This window comes from Rhinatrema bivittatum, chromosome 2 (genome assembly GCF_901001135.1).
Source record: "Rhinatrema bivittatum chromosome 2, aRhiBiv1.1, whole genome shotgun sequence".
NCBI classification, from domain to species: Eukaryota; Metazoa; Chordata; class Amphibia; order Gymnophiona; family Rhinatrematidae; genus Rhinatrema; species Rhinatrema bivittatum.
In genome coordinates, this window is record NC_042616.1 from 268,491,359 (window position 1) to 268,509,817 (window position 18,459).

An 18,459-nucleotide genomic window follows, 5' to 3' on the forward strand; every position below is an offset into this window, starting at 1 on the left:
GAGTGGTGGATGCCTGGAATGCCCTTCCGGAGGAAGTGGTGAAGTCCAAAACTGTGAAGCACTTCAAAGGGGCATGGGATAAACATTGTGGATCCATCAGGTCCAGAGGACACGTATAAAAGAGCAGGTAGCAAAACACTGCACGGAGCGGCAGTAGCCACAGAGGCATTCATGGAGCGGGATGCCAGTGGCCAGTGGTAGGTGTTCCACCTTCACGGAGCGGAAGGATGGAGGGCTGTCATCTCCCAATTAAATAAAAAAAAAACAAAAAACAAAACAGGGATGGGATCCATCAGGTCTAGAGGACGCATATAAAGAGCAGGTAGTAAAATACTGCACGGAGCGGCAGTAGCCACAGAGGCATTCACGGAGCGGGATGCCAGTGGCCAGTGGTAGGTGTCCACCTTCATGGAGCGGACGGATGTAGGGCTGTCATCTCCCAATTAAATAAAAAAAAAACAAAAAACAAAACAGGGATGGGATCCATCAGGTCTAGAGGACACATATAAAGAGCAGGTAGTAAAATACTGCACGGAGCGGCAGTAGCCACAGAGGCATTCACGGAGCGGGATGCCAGTGGCCAGTGGTAGGTGTCCATATAAAGAGCAGGTAGTAAAATACTGCACAGAGCGGCAGTAGCCACAGAGGCATTCACGGAGCGGGATGCCAGTGGCCAGTGGTAGGTGTCCACCTTCACGGAGCGGAAGGATGGAGGGCTGTCATCTCCCAATTAAATAAATAATTAAAAAAAACCAGGGATGGGATCCATCAGTTCTAGAGGACGCATATAAAGAGCAGGTAGTAAAACACTGCATGGAGCGGCAGTAGCCACAGAGGCATTAACGGAGCGGGATGCCAGTGGCCGGTGGTAGGTGTCCACCTTCACAGAGTAGAAGGATGAAGGGCATCCATCTCCCAATTAAAAAAATAAAAGAAAAAAAGAAAAAAACAGGGATGGGTTCATGGGCTATAGGTATTACCAATTATTAGGCTTTTCAATATTTGATGATAGTTAATGTGACTTTCAAGGCATGTTTCACTTTCGGTGCATGTCCGGCATGACTCCCTGCTTCAATGACAGGGGAAAAGAAAAACTGATACTTCACACATTTCCAGCATTGCCCTCTGCTTCATGGCAGAGAGCTATGCTGCCGCTTACCCAACTAATCAAACTTAATATTTCACTTGGAAGCAGCTCCAGCACTGCTCTCTACATTAATGGTGGGGGTGAAAAGGGAATTAGAACATAAGGTTACTAAGAGCCAAGAGAAACAGTTAAGTATGAGAAAAAATAAGTGTGAAGCTTGCTGGGCAGACTGGATGGACCGGTTGGTCTTCTTCTGCCGTCATTTCTATGTTTCTATGTTTCTATAATACCTCTCTATGTATCCATATGTTTAAACTGCAAATTCTTAAAGCTTTTACTTATAGCTATAACTCACTCTGACTGGCTAACTTGAGGTCATCAGAGATAATGACCTCCAGGTCTCTCTTTGGTTTGATGACTGCTAGTTCTTGATCTCCAAAAGGGTATTTGCCTTCAGATTTCTGCATCCTAAATACAACAATTTGCAATTTTTTGACCAAAGCTTAGATGCCATACATTGGAATCTATGTTGGCAGCATCTAATAAATAGAAGATAATCCTATGAGTAAGGAATTGCAATAGTCCAATCTTAAGAGCATGAGAACCTGCACAATGATGGTAAATACCAGCTTGGTTCGAATATGGATGCAAAAGGCGAACCCTGTGTAGATGGAAAAAGCAGGTCTTCATTATTGCTGCAATCTGATGTTCCATAGATAGCTCTGAGTCCAGGAGTACCCCTAGAATGCGACCTGATTAACAGGCTGGCAATTTTTATCTCATTCAGGACTGGACATGAAGAAATCCTCTAACGGAAAGACCTAGCAGTTACCAAACAAGAAAAAGACCTAGAAGTTTACCCTTCAGCGATCAGACTGCAACATAGTGAGAACATGCTCCTGGTCCTCACAACTCCTTCCCCTCACTGGAACGTGTTTTTTTTTCTTTATACAGAACATACTGTCTTCCCTCATATAACCAGTATATCAACACAAGGCCTATTCATATTATGCTTACTACAGCCCAATGGAGGCAAGATGGAAAAGGGCCAGGACAATAGGGAGAGATGAAGACAAATATGTGGGAGAAGAATCTGGGAAGAAATTGGAGAAGGAATCATGAAGAGAGAAGGGAAGGAAGAAACTTTTTTTTTTTTTTTTTTAAAGCAAAATGCCTCTATCCTTTTAAAGTGACTTTTGCATTAAAAACTTTAATCAGTGTTTAAAAATAGGAAATGGTTATTTTGGTATAATCTGATAAAGTAAGAGAAGGCATGTTCTAACTATTGTGAAACAATAATAAAAAATGTTTTTTAAAAAGTGTCAAAATTGCTCCCATAGGAATGGTAGCTGTGTAGGTGCAGCAGAGCACTGGACTAAATTTATGCCACGTTGAATAAAAGGCAGATCTGTGAGTAGAGTGAAGACATTAAATGAAGTGACTATATGTCGGCTCCTCCTGGCTCCATTATTTTTAATCCATGAAAAATGCTTTTGTTCTAAATATTTCCGGAATATCTGCTTTCGAAGCAGTTGCTATCAGTTTCTAGTTTCACTATTTACCTTCAATTGGCAAAAAGGAATTTGGGTTAATCAGCTTTTAGTGCTGCTTACTGCAAAATTCTACAACAGAATGTGCTCAACAATGCAAGGGCATTTAGAAAGATCATCTTGTTCCAAGTAATGAATGAGCTGACCTAGCACAACATTCTGTGCAGTCCTGGTAGCACACAAAGACTAGGAGCAAGATGTTCCTATGAAAATATAAATCAAATAAGTTGGAGAAATGTGCACGGCTAGCACAGCACAGGGAAGGTGTGTTTCGTAGTCTTCATGAGGGCCATATTCAGCCACTGTGCGGCTCGGCTAGTTAGCTGGATAAACGTTATCTGGCTAACTTAGTTGCGCCACTGGAATATATCCAGCTACCTTAAAGTAAGTTGGATAAGATTATCCGGCTAACTTTAAGACAGACTTTTGATCCAACAAGACCCCTAGATTCATCATTCTGATATATTTATAGCAGAATGATGAATCGCGGAAAAAAACAAGAGGCGGGGGGGGGGGGTGATAGTGGGCAGCCGGCCACGTCAAGTCGGTGCAGTTTCGCGTGCCGCACACTATCATCCCCTTAGCGCCACGGGAAAAGGCGGTGTTATCACCAGCAGCACCGCGGAAAATGTGGAAAACACTATCACCAGCAGCGCTGGTGGGCCATAACCCCACCCAAATCCCGCCAACGCTCCTCCCCTTCCCCTAATTAGCATGCCATCACCGCCATCATAGAATAAAGATTGACCCTGAGAGTTAGCCAGATAAGTTGTCCAGCTAACGCTGAATATTGGATAACTCATCCAGCTAACTTAACTCCTCCAAATTACGCCCCCGGAACACCCCTAACTTATCTGGCTAAATTCTAGCCAATTATCATATCAACCAGCTAGAATTTAGCCGGATAAGTGCCGAAATCTTTATTTAGTTGGATAACTTCAGAGTTATCTGGCTATTTTTGAATATGGATTCCATTTGGAATATACCAAAGAGTCATTAAGTTATCAAGCACCATCTCTTTAGAACACATTATGTTTTGACATCCATTCTATCTCTATTTAAAATTCAGGAAAAGCTGTCATGCCTTGGTTTTTTTTATAAGGCATTTGATAATATTTAATTGTTGTCTGACACTGTTCAACTATGTCTTGGTGTGTTGACCTCTAATACACCAGCACAGACAGTTATTTAATATGGATTTTGTTTTGATGATTGCATTGTTTGGTATGTGTTTTATCCTGTTATTTGAATTATTTAATTTTTGTCTTAAAATATGATTTTTGTATTGTTTCAGTTTTATATTTATTTTATTATTAGAAATTTATGATTATTTTTTTTATGTATTGCCACTTAGGTAACATGTTTCATCAAGTGGGATATTAAGTTTTAATAAATGAAAATGAAATTAAAACCTTGTGTTTTACATTCCTGTTCCCTCTTGATCTCTTGGCACATCTATTAGGGGCTCTTTCCTTGCATGGATTTGGTTGAAATTTGGCAGGAGTGTTGGAACTTTTCAGTAAGAAAAAAGACTCTCCTATCAAATTTCAGCCAAAAACCATCCATGCAAAGGATCCCCAATGCATGCATATGGACAGACTCAGTGATAAAAATGCAACTTTGCACTGATAAAACATAAATAAAAAGGACAACATGTCAATACTAGCTGCAGGTACCCCAGGATTCTGTACTGAGAACCAAATGTCTAAGACTCCCAAGACAGTCTCACAATGTTTTTTTTATCTGTATTACTTTTGGTTCATTACTTTAATTCAAAATATTTAAAATCATCAACATTGCTTTTTAGTTCTGCTATTTAGATCCACAACACTATTGAGAGGTAGCTTATAAACAGCAACCAGTTGTATACCACAGAAATGTGCCACTCCACATATAACTAGAAAAGTAGGACTGGCAAATGAAAAAATGTGATTGATACAGACTATATCTTTGTGTGTTAATAAAAGTGTAATCATTAAATGAAATGGGTACCATCCTTCTCTCTCTGCTACCCCAGCCCACTATGTCATTATTTCCAGTCACCCCCATCTCATCAATTTAGATCTCTCTCCTCCTCTGATATGGGACACACAATACTCAATGTGCGACTGCATCATGGATCTATACAAAGGCGTCATGATATTCTCAGTTTTGTCTCTATTCCTTGCTAAATAATTCCTAACAGTCTTTTTGCCTTTTTGACTACCACCACACACAGAGCCAAAGATTTCAAGGTATTGCCAGAAGAATTCTGAGGTTCTTTTCCTGAGTGGGGTGACACCTAACATGCAACCAAGTGTCATGTACTTGTAATTGAGATTATTTCTCCCTATGTGCATTTCTTTGCACTTGTCCAAATTAAATCACATCTGTCATTTAGAAGCCCAGTCTCCTAATCTCACAAGGTCCTTTTGCAGTTCTTCACAATCTGCTGCTGTTTTAATGACTCAAAACAAATTTGTGTTATCTGCAAATATAGTCACCTCATATGTTCTTTTCTCCAGATCGTTTATAAATATGCTAAATAACACAGGTCCCAATGCAAATCTCTGGGGCACTCCACTAATGACCTTTCTCCATTTGGAAAATTGTCTATTTAGTCCTATTCTCGGTTTCCTATTTTTAATCCAGCTACCAATTCACAAGACGACACTTCCTCCGATCCCAAGACCTCGGACTTTATCAAATGCCTTCTGAAAATCTAAATACACTATATCAACCAGCTCACAAAGCTTTATTCCATGTTTACTTACATCTGTCCTTATGGGGGCCTCTCTACTCCTTTTGTCACACCCCATCTGGATGTCACCCTGAAATCCTTCCCCTGCTTTCTCTCTTCTGTCTGTGGACCATGAGCAGGAATGGTGTCACTTTTGCTTCTAGTGTCAGACATTTTCTATAGCAATGGAAGAGCTTGTGAGTCTAGAGCTGGCAGGAGCAGATTAGGAAAAGCATCTCTCTTTTTGGGCTGATTCCTACGTCATCTCTCCTTTTTAAATCACCCATATTTCTTTCAGCATTGTTCTTTGCGGCAAAGCAAGGTGAGCAATAATGGGAAGAGGGTGCAGAGAAGTCTCTATCCACAGCTACAATGCACAGTGCTAGTCCCCACCTGTGATGATATGTCATGAACAAAAGGAAAAACCAACAACATAAGCGCATTTCTTTCATAAGACCAGTTAAAAAAGGAATGTACCTCTCTGATGCAGGTACTGCTCATTGTCATTACAAAGTGTATAATGGTAACGAGACCATTCCTTTTCCCAATTTTAGTTCTACATTTGTGCGAGCCTTCCCCTACTACTGTAGATCATTTTCTGCAAGATCAAATTTCTATTTTTATTCTAATTATCCTTTTTCCCCATTGATTCCAATGTACTTGAGGCACACAAGTGTTTGTGAAGAAATTCAAATGAGGCTTTGTGGTGACTGAATTTTGGGCAAGTGTTTTTGCTTCATGCCCTTCTTTCACACTGACATTCAAGCTTGAGCATGCTCAGTGCATTTTTTCTGCCCAAATTCAGATGTTGGTGACATCATGAACTGAATCCCACAGGGGACTGTGATAGTATGGAGGCATCATGCGTAACAGGGCCGGGACCCCAAAGATTTAGACTGTGAGCTACATAAGCTTAATTGTCCTAAAAAAACTAAAACCCTTACTTCACACCTACGATTTCCGTACCATCATTCAGGCCACTCTCGCTTCTAAAATGCAACTCTCTTCTAAAATGCAACTCTCTTCTCCTAGGTCTCCCCTACTCCACCATAAAACCACTTCAAATGCTCCAGAATGCGGTAGCGAGGATAATCACAAATGCCCATAAATCTGACCATATCACCCCCATCCTTAAAGACCTCCATTGGCTCCCGATCTCCTCACGCATACTCTACAAAAACCTTACCATTATTCATAAATCCATCTACAGTCACAACTCCAACTGGTTTGATGAACCGTTCCGCCTCATACTTTCTAACCGTCCCACCAGTGCAACCTATAAAGGAACCCTCCATGTTCCATCCCTCAAGGCGGCACATCTCACCTCCACAAGGGATCGAGCCATCTCCATAGCTGATCCTACCTGTTGGAACGCACTACCCACATACCTCTGACTCGAGCCTTGCGTCAACAAATTCAAAAGTAAATTAAAGACCTGGCTCTTCAAGCAGGCCTACCCTGATTAGATCCTCTGCACCTTTGTCCCTGTGCTGCATCAGTACCTTAACTGAACTTTGTACATAGTTATTTTTACACTTTTTACCTATTATTTTATACAGTTTAGCGGCTTTTGTTTTCCAGCCCTCGTCTACGTCTCTCCCTTTTTCTATGTAGTCCCATCCCCAGTACCTGTTTAATGTATTTTCTACCTGCAGTTCTGATGTAAACCAATATGATGTGACCACTAATACTGGTATAAAAAAGCTTTAAATAAAATAAATAAATAAAAATAAAATAAATAAGACAGCAGCAAAGAGCAGTAATAAGCTCTAGGGAAGAGCTCGTTGTTATCCTGTAGTTTCAAAGAGCAGCCACCAGGGGGGAGGATATTTGTTTTGTAGCTGGCAAGGCCAATCTGATATGCTAAAATCAAAGAGATCTCCCCATTTGTATCTGCTATGTACTTCCAAGTGACCAGATTGGCCACTGACTGAACAGGATGCTGACTGACTGAACTGATCTGACCCAGTACAGCACATCTTATCTCTTTATGTGCATGTCCATTCTGTCTCTCTATATTTAGTTTTAGGTTCTATGCGATATAGTCTTTGCACAAACACATTTCTGCGATAGACACAGAGCCTGCTATATTACATATACTTATGTCTTGAGGTCTTTTTATGTGGGCGAAACATGTATAGGGTGGCCTCTGTGGGAAAGCTTCTGTTAGGGTGTGTGTTGAGTTTTTTGTTTTCTCTTACTTCTCCTCCTATCTTACTTCTCTGTTGTATCAACTTCTCACACTCTAGCTACCCCATTTCATCTCCTTATCTCATATTCTCCTCTTGGTCATCACTGTCAGCCTTTCCAACTTTTTCTTGGCACCCCTTGGTCCACTTTCTCAATCATTCTTTCTGCTCTTCTCTCCTTCCTCAGACTGACAGCTGCAACTTACTTTTGGCCCTTCACACTTGGAACCTATGCTTGGGAACATCTGTTTGCACTCAAACAAGAAACAGGGTTGTAATATCACGACTGGAAGATGATTTTGACAGTAGTATTCTATATTGATTACAGTTGACAAAGCTGGCAGAAATAGAGATCAGTAAGGCAGCATTTCAAGTAATCAAAAGATGACAACATGAATGAGGGTATAAGGAATAAGGATGGAGAGAAACATGTGAATTCATTTTAGTACTCCTGTGGAAGAAACCATAACATGGTGTAGCCAGAATTTGTGCAAACAAAAAGAGTATGAAATGTGACTCAGATGGCGAGCGTGATGGACTGAAGAAGTGGATGTTCATGGACATGATATGGAGCTGGGGCTGAAAACAGGTGAAAAAGATAAGGTGGTCATTTTTTTGAGATATAAAGTTTGAGGTGGCTCTGTGATATTCAGGAAAAAATGACAGACACCTGGGTTTGGACACAAGGTCAAAGGTCAATAGTAGAAAGATAAACTTGTGTGGTGTTGGCACAGATGCTGACAGAATGAGTAAAGTTTATTAGAGAGAGTTATGTTGCAGGGGAAAAAAAGGGGGTAGAGGGTGGGGGGCGAACAGCGATATAGCCCTGGGGGACATATCAGCAAACAAAACACTGAAAGAGTGATCACAGAGTTTGGAGAAGTTGATCTGGACAATGCCTAAAAAGGGCAGAATACCCAGGACAAAGGAGTGATTGAGGACAGATAACGTTTTAAGGCTCTGTAGCAGTTTGAGCAGTTTCAGATTTTGTTTGAAACAATCAGGAATGCTTCCGTTTCTTTTGCCTGCAAAAAAGTAAATTAGACCCCCTTACCTGTTCCGATGTGACCTAATTAAACTCAGAATGAAAGCTGGAATCACGCATGCGGCTACATAATCGAAGTCTTGAGATAGTCCCCAACTGTTAGTATTGAAGGTTGTAGAGAAACCTAAGAGGTTGTTTTTAAAATGAGCGCGCATGCGCCCAGACACGCGCATATCAGCGCGCGAGCCAGTATATGCTGGAATTTTTAATCGTACATGCACTTACATACGTATGTTTTATAATGCACCAACCTCGCGTAAGTATGCTCCTAATTTGAAGAGGTTACTTGAGCACAGCTAGCTCAAGCCCATGTGTCTTCACTAGCTTCATATCTGCTTTTGCACGAACATGTCAGTGAATTTTAAGATATACATGCACAAAGCACAGTCCCAGTTTTACAATTAGTCCACCAGGTTTTCCATTTAACAACAAGACCCCTCTGGTTCTTCATCCTGCATGCTGCCCAGTTGACCCGGACATCTCACCCTGTCCTAAAAACCCTAAAACTTGAGATCTACAGACCTGCTCCTCCTCAGGAGCAGCAGTAAAGTTACGCAGATATATAGTGTACGTGCACTGTTGGTTTCATTTTTAAAATTTGGAGTTATGCGCATAAATCTTGGCTGCGCCTGGAACGCCCATGTCCCACCCCTTTATACCTCACGCATACACAGGTACATATGCGTGTATTTTGCGGCTTTTTAAAATCCGCATTGCTCGCACATGGCTTACATACATACGCGTGTATCTGGGTATTTGTGCACAAGCAACGCTTTTAAAATTGACCTACATGGGGAATAAGGATGGGGATTTGGCTAGAATAAGTCTTTTATCGAAACAGCCATTCCAGTAGTTTTACTAAGGCAGAAAGTACATTGTAGGAGATCAAACAAGGACAACGCAAAGAGGAATGTGAGCATGGAGCAGACAAAGTAGTCAAAGTATTGAAAAGTAAAATGGAAGAGGAAAAAAGGGCAACATTTAGAGGCGAACAAGAAATCAAATGTTCATTTCAGTATGGGTGTGAAATGGGCATGTTTGAATGTTTAACAGGAAGAGTTTGAAGAGTGGAACTAGAAGAAAGGAGGAGAGAGAGGAGAGAAGAGGAGCAAAGGAGGAGGAACGTTCTAGTCCGTTAGGTTCAATCTTGCCTTTGAAATAGTCAGGAAAAAAGGAAGGGGGCTGGATGACTGAGGAGTGAGTCAAAGATGGATAAGAGGCAACATGAAGTTTGAGGTATAAGTAGTAAAAAGAGTCTCATGTCTTTGAAAATCTGTTCAGCATCTAATTTATCCTTTGCACATCTAGGATCTTATTAGAGATGCAGTGGCAGATCTAGGTTTCTGCTACCCCTAGGTACCGTCAAACCCCCAAACTCACCCTCGCTGGAAAATTGGACAACCGGAACTACAAGATCTAAAGCACAGCCCTTCAATTTCCTGAGACAAGAATTAGAGAATTTTGAAGCTCACTGGCAGTTTCTATAATGTAATATAAAACATTGCCATCTTTTATATTACATTATAAAAATGAAGTAACTTGTATCTGTATAATTCATTTTGTTTCGATTGGGTAAAGAAAAGGGATCTCAACTATCAGCACAGGAAGGAGATCTTGGAGACCTTTAAAAAGGAGACATGTAAAAAGGAAACAGAGGAGCTTTTAAACTAGAACTAAAGGGGAACCAGACAGTCACACAGGAGTGCATGGTTTGGAGGGAGGTATCTTTGAAGTATACTAATGAAGCAGAAGAGTTGTGATATCCCAACAGAGAAGTTCAAATAAAAAGAAAAGTAGTCTATGTGCATGTAAGTAAAGAATCACATTATCTAAGAGATTCCAAATTATCCCTATTAACTGAAAAGCAGAATGTTAATACAAAAAGCTCACTTCGAAATGTTTGTATGCTAATGCCAGAAGTCTAAAAGATGGGATGATTAGAGTGTACAACAGTGAACGATGGCATGGACTAAATTGGTATCTCAGAGACATGGTGGAAGAAGGATAACCAATAGGACAGTGCTACACCGGGGTAGAAATTATTTTGTAATGATAGAGAGAATTGGGGGGGGGGGGGGGGCGCTGTATGTCTGGGATGGCATAGAGTCCAACAGTAAAGATCCTGCATGAGATTAAATGCACAATCAAATCTTTATGAGAAGAAATCCCTTGTAAACTGGGGAAGAGTATAGCGATAGGAGTATACTATTGTCCAACTGGCAAAATGATGAGATGGACAATGAAATGCTAAGAGAAATTAAGGAACCTAACCAAACCGCTGGTACAGTAATAACTGGAGATTTCAATTACTCCAGTATTAACTGGGTAAATGTAACATCTGGACATGCAAGAAAGATAAATTTCCTGGATGGAATAAAATGACAGTTTTATGGAGCAACTGGTTCAGGAACCGATGTGAGAGGGAGCAATTTTAGATCAAATTCTTAGTGGAGCGCAGGATCTGGTGAGAGAGATAATGGTGGTAGGGCCGCTTGACAATAAAGATCATAATATGATCAAATTTGAATTAATGACTGGAAGAGGAACAGTATGCAAATCCACGGCTCTAGCTCTAAACTTTCAAAAGGGAAACTTTGAGAAAATGAGAAAAATAGCTAAAAAAAACAAACTGAAAGGTGCAGTTACAAGGTTAAGAGTGTGCAACAGGCATTGTAAAAAAAAATACTGTTTTAGAAGCATGTTCTGTCCAGATGTATTCCATGATTTAAGAAAGATAGAAGGAAGGCCAAACGATTGCCATTATGGTTAAATGATGAGGTAAGAGAGGCTATATTAGCCAAAAAAAATCTTCCTTCAAAAATTGGATCCATCTGAAGAAAATAGGAAAAAGCATAACCATTGGCAAGTTAAAAGTAAAACATTCTAAGACAGGCTAAGAGAGAATTTAAAAAGAAATTGGCCAAGAAGGAAAAAACTCATAATAAAATGTTTTCAAAATATATCCAAAGCAGGAAGCCTGCAAGGAAGTCAGTTGGACGGTTAGACAATCAAGGAGTTAAAGGGGCATTTAGGGAAGATAAGGCCATCGCAGAAAGACTACATGAATTCTTTGCTTCGGTGTTTACTGAAGTGGATGTTGGGGAGATACCCATTCCAGAGATACAGGCCGATACAGTAAAATCGCGGGAGAGCTGGCGAGCACCCGCTCTCCTGTGCGCGTGATACAGTATTTTAATTTATTAAAATTAGGGCCAGCGGTAAAAAGAGTGTCCCTAGCGCCTCTTTTTTCACAGGAGCGGCAGCTGTCAGCGGGTTTGACAGCCGACACTCAATTTTGCCGGCGTCGGTTCTCGAGCCCGCTGACAGCTACGGGTTCGGAACCCGGACGCCGGCAAAACTGAGCGTCCGGTTTTCGACCCACGAGCCGCAGGCCTATTTCAAATTTCTTTTTTCTATTTTTTTTTAACTTTCGGGACCTCCGACTTAATATCGCCATGATATTATGTCGGAGGGTGCACAGTAAAGCAGTTTTTACTGCTTTACTTTATCGCTATTTTACCCTGCCATTTTGCCCCGCGTTTAACCTGCTAAATTACCGCCTACCCTTACCCCTGCGTTAGAGGCAGGGGTAATGGTAGACGGCAAACTTTCCCCCAAAAGGAAACCTCTAAAAACCTAAAATCCCCTCCTCCCCTCCTCCTGAAGCGGCTCGACATGTGGCAACTTACCTTTTGTTGCTTTTCAGCCCCTTCCCTTCTCTGCCGCCCTCCGGAGGGGGCAGCCAGCGGCGAAAGCAGCTCACAGCGGTCACCCCCCCCCCCCACGCAGGTCCCGGTTCTCCTGGCTCGGCAACAGCAGTACAACAGCTAGGGCTCCATCCACCCCAATCCTTCCTGGTTCGGCCAAATTGTAAAGCGGCTTGCGGCGTCCCCCCGCGCAAGTCCCGGTTCTCTTGGCTCGGCGTGAGGTGAGAGCCCACTGTTCTGTGCCCTCCCCGGCACAAGCGAAGCGTGCTTTCATTGGCCGGAGCGCCCGTCGATTTGGGCGCTCCAGCCAATGAAAGCACAAGACGGGCGCACGTGACATCACAGTGTGCGTCACGCGCGCCCGTCTTGTGCTTTCATTGGCCGGAGCGCCCAAATCGACGGGCGCTCCGGCCAATGAAAGCACGCTTCGCTCGTGCCGGAGAGGGCACAGAACAGTGGGCTCTCACCTCACGCCGAGCCAAGAGAACTGGGACCTGCGCGGGGGGACGCCGCAAGCCGCTTCACAATTTGGCCGAGCCAGGAAGGATCGGGGTGGATGGAGCCCTAGCTGTTGTACTGCTGTTGCCGAGCCAGGAGAACCGGGACCTGCGCGGGGGAGACTGCTGCGAGCGGCTTTCGCCGCCGGCTGCCCCCTCCGGAGGGCGGCAGAGAAGGGAAGGGGCTGAAAAGCAACAAAAGGTAAGTTGGTACATGTCGAGCCACTTCGGGAGGAGGGGATTTTCGGTTTTTAGGTTTTCATGGGTTAAAGTTGGGATCCACTTCCTGGTGCTTGTCATTTCAAATGACAGGTACCAGCGCACCCAGGATACTGTATAGGCGCTGTATTAAGCGCCTATACAGTAAAATGGGTTGCGCGGGCCTAACGCTTCGCCTAACGCTTCGCAGACGCGGCTTGCATTTGCAAGCAATTTAAATAGAGTATCGAGCGGTATGTGAACAGAACTGTGCGTGCGGCAAACGAGGGTGCGCCTGGCCCTGCCGCACTCTAACGCGGCCTTACTGTATCGACCTGTAAGGAAGTTAGCCAGATATTCAGCAGTGCAGCCACACTGCTGACTATACCAGATAACCTTTGAGCTAGCTGGATATGTCTCGTTGCAAAAACAAACTAGCCACCTCTACATTCTTTCCAGATCACAACAGAGCAGATGGTTACATTTCCCCATATCTGGGCCTAGATTAATTTTTGCACCCCAAGGCACTGCCTAAAGTCCCCATGTTCCCATTCCCAACGAGCCTCTACTCTCTCCACTTCCCTTCATCTGTCCAAAACTAGGGCACGTACATCATCAGCATGATGTTGCTAGCAAATGGGCCGATACAGTACAGTGCACTCCAGCTCCTGGGCTGCTTCTAAGAGACTGTTGTGTGAGTGTTACCATCAAGGTTCTGTTCCTGAACTCTGCATACCCTGCCTACTCACTATATTCAGTTTCTCTACAGCCCAGTTATCCAGGATCGCTGTTCCAGTATCTGAGGGACTACAGCCCAGCAGGGCACTTCAGCTCACTACTGCCACCTCTGGTGGTTTCGATATACTGTTTAATAAAAGAACTAGTGCGTGTCTGTCTCCATACTCTGAGCCTGACCGGTGGGTCCCTCTTGGGATCTTTCCCCAGGAGCGTGGTCATCTGCTACCGGCCCAAGGATCCACCCACAACTACCACGAACACTAACACTATCATAGACAACTGTAAGCTATCCTTACTATATAATCTTTTATTGCTTCATACACAGCCCCAGCCTCCAATGTATCCAAAACTATTTTCCTTACACCAGGTTTTGAGCCAGATATTGAAATTATCCATATGGCATAACCTTTTCTTTCCCTTTCCATGAGCAGGTAGTATTTCTGAAAAGGCAATAGTCTTTGCCAAGTGTCTAATCTTCTCTGCTAGATTTTGGAAATCTTCCTGTACTTTGCGGACACTGTTTCTAGCGAGGTCATTGGTCCCCAGATGGATGATGATAGAGTTTTTACTTTCTTCTAAAATTGCATTTACCACCTGGCTTGGATTTCTATTGGTTGAGGATCCTGAAATGCATTTAACCATTGTGTCCCCATCAAACTGAATTGCCAAATTGGTTCCTCTTATGACTAAGACTCCCAGCAGAAGCAGCTTTCTTTTATGACATTTGACCATATTGAAGGGTTTCTGGGTGCACTGGGTGACTACCTTTCTTTCAGACATCATTTCATGTTCTGTTCATGGGGCTTCTTCATTTTCCAAAGCAGAAAATGCATTACATAAGGGTAAGAGCTGAGAGAGTGGGTACCTCTTCTTCACAGGACTTATTCTGCCAGAGCAGACTGTAATTCAATAATTTCTGGGATTTTGAATCTTGGATGTCTGACTTCTCTGTGGGAGTAAGGATGAGTATTTCAAGATGCAGTCCAGTTGGGGAAAATGAGTGTTGTATAGTCACATGTCTTGTTCTACCAGATCCCACTGTAAACCATTTAGTCTTAGGATGCAGAATCTTCTGTGGAAGCTGGGGAAGATATTCTGATTGCATCAAGATAGGAAAGGTTTTTTGAAACCTTAACAATTCCTCTTTCAAATGTATCACCTGCTTTTTCATTGCAGACAGCTGCAAGCAAACTGGACAACCCTCAAGTCTCCAAAATGGTAGGCCTTGGGACATAAGCACCACAAATGTTACACTGAAAAAAAGCCATTCTGCTATCAGTAACTATTTCATAAGTTGTTAGATTGGCTCTTAGCCTTATTCACTTAACCAAGTCCATAGAACTATTTAAGAAGAAAACACCTTAGGAGTGGGAGGGAACAAACAGCTCCTGCAGATGCTAGCCTTTGCTCTATTAATTACAAACACAGTTATTTCAATGCACACCATTCAAATTTCTAAAAACACTAGCTAGCTAGAAATTTCAAATCATGCAGCAACAGAGGAAATATAGCAGATAATTAAACAATGGCAGCAAGACGTCAGTCTATTATGGCTAACAAATTAAAAATGAAACTTCTCTGGTCACAAACTCAGGTCTGTGCGTCTTTGGGGAAACACCTGAACATTTACTTTTAATTCCATATATATTACTGGTTAATGACCCCCTTGTGAGTCACCAGACCCAGATGTTACCAACTTTTTTTAAACCCTGAGGTGGTCCCCACCTACTGCACATATTACTTTTGCAACAAAAAGTTCACACAAGAGAAAAAGTGTGGACTGCATAGACTCCATGTTGATTCAATCATTAACTGCCTTCACCAGCTTTCTCAGAAAATTCCAATTCCTAAAAAAGTGTGCCATAGGGCAGCAATCTCTCCATTTATTTTGTATGACCCACATCTGAACTCATCTTACAGATGGACAGAAGTCTGAATGTAAAAAAATTACTGGATTTTAGCCTGGATTGAATTTGACCTAATTGTTTATTCCTAGATCTGCTGGAGAAATCTGCTTTTTCTCAAACCTGAAGAAAATTAAAAAAAAAAAAAAAAAAAAAAAACCCCGACATCCTTAAGGGATTTGCTAGTTTGAAAAAAAAAAATCAGTTTTGAATTTGCAAGAAATGCAGATTTTCTTTAGTTAAGCTTGTCGAAATGATTCAACAAATTTACAACAATTTTTGTGAGCTCATCTACTGGGGGGAGGGGGCAGGAGGATGAACAATCTTTAAAAAGATTCACAAATCCTTATGTAATCACCGGGCATAACACTGAAAGAACTAAAATAAGTTATCACACAAGACAAGCGTGATGCATTCGTGAATATCACAGTAACTGCTTGCAACACAATCCCAGTAACATTTGGCATTCTAAACTTCAGTGCCTAGAAAAACCATTATATCCCTCTCTCCCAGGATCAAAGCAGTCAAACATTTCAGAACTTGCTTGTCAACATAAAGAACAAAAGCTCTAATCTATCAGCAGAACTCATATCAGAATGCAGAGAGTTAGAGAGTAGAGGATGAATGCATTATTCTCTTGAGCTGCTATGATGACCTGCCTCGGATGACAAAAAGCGAAAGCTGTTTACCTGTGACAGGTGTTCTCAGAGGACAGCAGGTAGGCAAGGTAGGTGCCCAGTGCCTTTATTCTATACAAATCTCTCTCATACATATTCACTGTAGATATCCTAAAACCAGATCTGTTTCTGGCACTCGAGGACCAGAGATGCCTACCCCTTGCTCTATCTCTTGCAACTTGGTCAAATTATTTTTTAAAGGAGGGGTGGATGTCACGTGGTGTAAGTTTTGCTCTCTGGCCTGCTTCCAGTCCACCTGAAGTCAACAGTCCAAATCTGGGCTGCGTGCTACCTCAATTAGATATCCATTCCAGGTAGTGTCTTACCTATAATTCTCTGGGTGTTAAGGACAGACTGACCAGTGGGCTTTCTTTTGGAATTATTTTATGTCGGAATCCTGTCAAACCTGAGACTAAAAATTCAACAGGCAATGTATGTATTGCTAATTCAGATGCATGTGCAAGAACACTTCCTTAAAATGTCAGTCATAAACAAAATATAAAGAAAGAATTAAGCCAAGCAAGAAGAAAGCAATTACCTGTGGTGGAGGGGGTTCCTGTGCCAAGAGCGGTGAACTGCTACATAAGAACAGCTACAGCCACATCTGGGTTATTCAGCCACTAAATATGAGACAAAACAGGAAGATGACAAAACTCAACAGATGAAGGCATTCAATACAAAAATTAATAAATAAAAAAAGTAGAGCTCCAAATGTCAGCCAATAACTTGGATTTTGCTTTTACTGCTAAATGCTCTGCTCTCATTAACAGAAAGAGAAACTTTGCAATTCTGCTCTGTATCTAAACACAGAAGAGGAACACTGCAGAAGCAGCGTTGAGTCTAACAAATGCTAGTGCACAGAGACCCCTGAGAATATGAGGACTGAGAGTAGAAACTATTCAAGAGACAGCCAAACATGGGGACAAGTAGTCAGTAGTTAACAGAGAATGCCAAGGTACATTGGAAGCCAAATATTCTACTGGCAAACAAAACAAGAGATCAATTACCAGGAAAATATTTTTCTCTCATCGCCTTTTAAAACAAAATATAACTTGCCAAGGAAACTATTAACACCAGGAAATGCCTGACTCAAAGTTTGTTTCTACTGTTATAAATATTACATCAGAATTTAAAACTATGTAATCAAAACATGGTATTCAAAAAGTGAATTAGCAAATGTCATGCTCCAAGCTTCACAGAGAGCCTTGTCTTGCAGTCAGTCACAAAGCAGTGCACTATTCAATATTACGATCATGCAGAAATATTCCTGCAAAATCTGGTACCCAAGTAAGCTCGAGTCTCACCACCAGGGTTCGATATTGTTCAGTGCCTGGGATTCCTTCCCCCAGGGGCTGGGAATACTGCCTCCACGGGATACTCAAACCCCACCAGACCAGGAAGCAGAAATCAGCCTCAGGAACTGAAACTGCATGGCCTCACCACAGTGAACACAGAAGGGAGGGCTAGCTAGTGTTTAAAGCAGCAAGCGAAGAACTGGGAAAGCCAAGATTCAAATCCTTCTGTTGCTCCTTGTGACCCCGGGTAAGTCACTTCAAGCTCCATTGCCCCAGATACACACTTCAGACCCGATTTAATAAGCATTTTTCCTATCAATAGAAAATGGGAGGAAACCTTTTGTACAGGATTTCCCAAACCTGTCCTAGGGACACCATAGCCAGATGGGTTTTCAGGATATCTACCATGAATGTGCATGAGATAATTTTGCATGTACTGAGTTTTCCATGGTATGCAAATTTCTCTCATGCACATTCATGGCAGATATCCTGAAAATCCAACTGGCTGAGGGGTCCCCAGGACAGGCTTGGGAAGCCCTCCTTTAGTAAATAGCCCCCTTAGATTGCAAGTCCTCTGGGAACAAGGAAATATCTACCATACCTGAATGTAAAACTCACCTTGAATTACCAATGAAAAGGCACAAGCTAAAAAAAATACAAAAATAAAATGCATAAAATATAAATTAATCAGAATGCATTTATTTTTGCCCTTAGTACTGTAAAATGGATTAGAAAATAGTATATTGCTATGAAACAACAGAGATTAAATTAGCTTGTCACTACTAGACTCTGAGAGCATTTTAAGGCACAAGACTGAAAGCTAAGCAGTCAAGCAATGTGTATTATAATGTTC

General features: G+C 42.0%; 1 protein-coding gene across 4 annotated transcripts in view; it reads right to left on the reverse strand.

The window, feature by feature from the left end:
- The window catches only part of ELMO1 (engulfment and cell motility 1), an 805,215-nt gene that overhangs the window by 687,705 nt on the left and 99,051 nt on the right, over positions 1 to 18,459 (reverse strand). For all 4 annotated transcript variants that reach the window (XM_029589504.1, XM_029589501.1, XM_029589503.1 and 1 more), the window contains exon 2: positions 16,850 to 16,931. The gene's annotated coding sequence lies outside the window, so the exon portion shown is untranslated. The remainder of the gene's footprint in view (positions 1 to 16,849; positions 16,932 to 18,459) is intronic.